Source organism: Nicotiana tabacum, chromosome 23 (genome assembly GCF_000715075.1).
Source record: "Nicotiana tabacum cultivar K326 chromosome 23, ASM71507v2, whole genome shotgun sequence".
Classification (NCBI taxonomy): Eukaryota; Viridiplantae; Streptophyta; class Magnoliopsida; order Solanales; family Solanaceae; genus Nicotiana; species Nicotiana tabacum.
The window spans coordinates 113,073,090-113,077,737 of NC_134102.1; the positions used below are offsets into that span (position 1 = coordinate 113,073,090).

A 4,648-nucleotide genomic window follows, 5' to 3' on the forward strand; every position below is an offset into this window, starting at 1 on the left:
CCGCCGATCCTTGTGCCAGTGAAGATTGCTTCCAATGATCGGGAAATAAAAAATACAAAAAATATTGCTATATTTCCAACACTCCGGATAGGCGGAAGGTAGCTTCCAGAAAGATAGAGTTATCACACAAAGGCGAAATGACTAAGATCTTGCTTAATCAGAAGATAGAATCTTATTGTTGAACTGGGGAGGCAGAAGGAAAGACCAAGAGCCGAACGAGAATGTATACCACACAGAAGAGTCAAGACCAGGCTCCCTAATGGAATGTTTAACCGATCCATTCCGGATCGACCGAATTGATACGGAAGTTGTAACATGGGAAAACCACGGAAAACACGACTTATTTGAATAACCCGGTGACCTACCAATTGTAGAAGTAGGATTTTTGGCAAGCTTGACTGTGATGAATTGGGAGTGTGGGTTCTAAAACATATATGTTACTCTCCTATACTTGGTTCCCACACAAATACGCACACTTATCAGATTCTGGTACTCCATGACTTATTCTTTCGTTAGGCTATAGGGTGTTTTGCTTAGGCAGTTGTATATTCGTTGCCGACTATTTGCATTATACTGGGATAATATTCAACTGAATATGAATTATACATCTTAACAAAATAAAATAGAGGTGCTCTCACAAGTCTTCTTCTGCAACTAAGAGCAGAAGCGAAGACCAACACCTATATAACTCAATCCACCACAGAATTACAGCAAGGTGGTTTACTTTCTTGATGGAGCAAAGAGCAGCACCATAGCCACCAACACCAGCTTGAATAATAACCAAATCATAATCAAAAGCTTTTGAAGAAGCTCCTACATGCATAAAAAAAGAAAGTAAAAAGCTGCACAAAGTACTCATCCCATTTTACCTGTCAAAGATAACATAAACACTATGAAAAAATTTGGTGAACTTTACTATTTTTCTGTCTCTAACATCATATGCAAAAGGAAAAATATACATGCTTTTGACATTCATACCTCTTAGTTTTCTAACAAAATTCCAGATAGCACTATAACAAGTTAGAACTTATTTGAAACACTTAGATTTCCGTCGTGCTATGAATTGTATTTTACATAGAAAATTTTGGAGATATGGGGTTAAGCAAGAATCGACTTGACAAAGAGAATTTTCAGCAAGCACCAAGTTTTTTAATCACATCAACATCAACAAGCAAATGAACTTCATCGAGAAGAGAAGCACATGAAGAACTGGGAAGCAATCAGGGATTAAATGACTCCCATTATCTATATAATGTAAATGCACTTGCACCTTGAGGTCCGAAATCTATATCGAGTATTCTAACAATGTATACCATAGAGTAGTATGAACCAAGGAAACCTATATTGGAATTCCTTAAGGTCATGAAATAATACTTTTTTGTAGCCTAAACTCATATTAGTTACCATTAAATTACTTTCTAATGGGTTTTCCGGAAAGAGTTGTCAGTTTTGAATAGTTTTTGTAGATAAGCAGTATGACTACCTATACAATACAAATTTAAGGGAGGTTGCATGACTTGGCTTTTTAGGCGGTAGCTGATGATGTTGCAGTTGCTTTTGAAAGGTGTTGAAGCATTTTTGTAACTTCAACTATATCATTAAGATAATATTAGGCCATACTTGGTTTCTGATCAACATTGGATGCAAACACTTGTACTTTATCAAGCAAAAAGAGGTTTGATAGATGACTTGCAATTCTCTCAAACATGTCTTTGTCGGATATGCCATCGCTTATGCATAGAAAAAAGTGGTGGCTACCCTCTGCTCTTCATTGACGCCATTAGACTCCGAACAACTATGCCTCGGCTTAATCCTGCAATAAATGAATAAGGTTAGTATCCACTTTAGTTCATCGAGTTTGAAATATTATTCAACCATCATCCTTTTTCTCATACATGTGGTTTCACCTCCACCATGTGTTGACAAGCTCATTATCCAGTACACTCTCCAAATGATCAAGAAGCTCTTTTGCTTGCCATACACCAAAGTTAGGATCGGGTTCTTGATGATGCTTTGCCAGAGCACTTTCCTTTTGATCTATTGACTAACCATCTCTTGCTTCTGTATAAAGCTCCATAATAGGTAATGTTGCTCTTTTCAGTCCATGTCTGCAGCTGTTGGGCGTGATTCCCATTGTAAATCCTATTCCACATATATAAAGGATTAAATTAAAGAGATACAAACAGTTAGTTGAAAAAGACAGAAGAAGATAATAATCTAATCTGTGTTAATGAAACCAAAGTAGCAACAATGTCAAACCTTTTAAAATAACCATGTTCAGCTGATAGCCGAGTCTTGGACATGGAGATAACCAGTGGCTCAAAGAATCCTTACCCCTGCCACTCACTGTAAAATCCCTACCCACATCCACCAAATTATATGAAAACTATCTATTGTAGAAGCTCTAGGACCCATGGTACTGTACCAATTCCCATTATTTTTGCTTACTTTCGTGTTCTTTCAATAGTATACATTCCTCTTTAAGTATTGTAAAACCAGTTGCATTTGTTTTACATTTTTCAACGCTACAAAAACATAGGATGCTTTTGAAATATTTTCTGGAATCGAAATTAAACAAAATGACATAAAATTTGAAACTAATGGTAGAACGATATATTGTGTATAATAACCATTCAAAACTGAGATGAATTCTTTACCAAGGAATTTTTTCACCTTATCCTCAGGCATCTTAGTACCATCGTAGTCAAGAAAGATAGGCCTATTATTTGTCTTGTTATAAGCAAAGCAATGTGTTACACCCGAAAGCTTCCTGAAATTAGGACAAAAGGCAACAAGTATTTCTTAAATCTATCCCTTTCTAGAATTAATTCATTTCAATATTCCTAAGTAAGTTCAAGTGGATTAGCTTAATCTCTTCCTAACATAATGCTAAATATTTTGCGAATTGGCACGGTCTTCCAAGTTGTTCTTCCTCTTAGAAGTCTCATTACAACAACAACAACAACAACAACAACCCAGTATAATCCACTAGTGGGGTCTGTGGAGGGTAGTGTGTACGCAGACCTTACCCCTACCCTGGGGTAGAGAGGCTGTTTCCAATAGACCCTCGACATCCTTCCCTCCAAGAGCTCCCCACCTTGCTCTTGGGGTGACTCGAACTCACAACCTCTTGGTTGAAAGTGGAGGGTGCTTACCATCAGAGCAACCCACACAATCTATTAGAAGTTTCATTCTTTGGTTAATTTGCCCTTTCATTTGAAGCAGATCATTTATATAGCTAAATGCTTGTTGCTTTACTGACAAAGCAGTCCATCCAAGGGAAGACCGGTAAAACATAATCCATAATGATGTGAACCATTTGGAGAAGGTAGTTCAATAAGAAGATCTGAAGATAGTTAAGGCACATGTGGAACGCCAACAACAACAAAATATAATTCTCTTATAGCATGATTAGCGAAAGCCATCTCTTCCCCTGGCCCTATCAGATTTACTATTATGTTAACATGTGTCAATGTGCAATAACCAACAAAAGTGTTCATCACAGTAATCCAATTTTCCCTCCGTCTTGGAAATGAGTGCATTCTAAAGCTTCATTATTTAAAACTTAGATTTAGAGGTTTGCCCTACCAATGCATTACCACTAAAGTTGAAAAAATTGTACCAAAAATTAGAGATTGAAACACACTGTTTTAATGCAAATACCAGAAAATCTTCAACACACAGAGTCCTAAGAACGCAACTAACCTCCCCTCCTGACACAAAGAATAATAAAAACAATTTCTACATACCAATTTTCACAATAAAATTTATGTAAAAATCCTTAAATCCACACCAATATTCACAATAAATTTCCGTAAAAATACTAAAATTTAAAGCAAGCACCGTTGTGAATTCCCCCGCCCCCTTCTTCAGTTCCAACGAAGCAACAAAAACCCATTTATTCAGAGTTTCGACAACTATGCAAATTCAAAATAGGGGAAAGTCAAATAATTTTTTTCTCTAAAATGAAAATTCCTACCAGATGAAGAGCGGAGATGAAATAGTACAAATCAGTGAAGTAAATTGAAACGAAGTGATTACCTTGATGCAACAAAGTTAGAGCAGCGAAGAAGTCCAAACCCCAATTTATCTTGTGAAGAAGATGGTAGAGCATCCACAAATGGAAGTTGAATTAATTTAAGCTATGAATGCGAAAGTACGGCAAAATCCATGGAGGAACGGGGTTGCAACTTGTATCGCAGATAATAAGTTGAGAATACTGAAGAGAGAGAATCACATGAGCTGTGGAGCGGTGCTGTCAGGTTGTATAGGTATAAAATGACTATGTAACCCTCGTTAATTTAAGTAGCATGCGTTATAAGATATAAGGACATAGTAATAGAGAATTCAACACAAAATTAGACTAAAATGACTAAAATACCCCTTGGTCGGCAAGTAGGGATGTCGACGGAGAGCTGCTTCTGCGCTCTACTGTATAAGTATATACTAGATGGATGTGCGGACGCACTAAGCTAGATAAGATTAGAAATAAAATATTTAGGTGAAAGTTGTGACCACCTAATTTTTGATTATATTTGAATTTTTATCACCTTCTACTATATAAATATTTTCAAAAATTTAATATATATATATTTTTAGCTTTGTTTTACATTTTTTTTATATAGGATAAAAATTAATAATAATTTAA

At 36.1% G+C, this 4,648-nt stretch overlaps 1 long non-coding RNA gene across 4 annotated transcripts; it reads right to left on the reverse strand.

The window, feature by feature from the left end:
- Positions 1–548: 548 nt before the first annotated feature.
- On the reverse strand, positions 549–4,301 carry LOC107827748 (uncharacterized). 4 transcript variants are annotated; one of them, XR_012706022.1, is made up of 4 exons: positions 4,042–4,291; positions 1,896–2,142; positions 1,484–1,813; positions 549–813 (listed from the first exon to the last, which is right to left on the reverse strand). It is a non-coding gene; the product is annotated as an uncharacterized LOC107827748 (long non-coding RNA). The 4 variants fall into 4 exon arrangements; XR_001657595.2 differs by lacking the exon at positions 549–813 and adding an exon at positions 2,260–2,770 and having other exon boundaries at positions 1,361–1,813; positions 4,042–4,301; XR_001657590.2 differs by lacking the exon at positions 549–813 and adding an exon at positions 2,260–2,336 and having other exon boundaries at positions 1,361–1,813; positions 4,042–4,293.
- Positions 4,302–4,648: the final 347 nt, after the last annotated feature.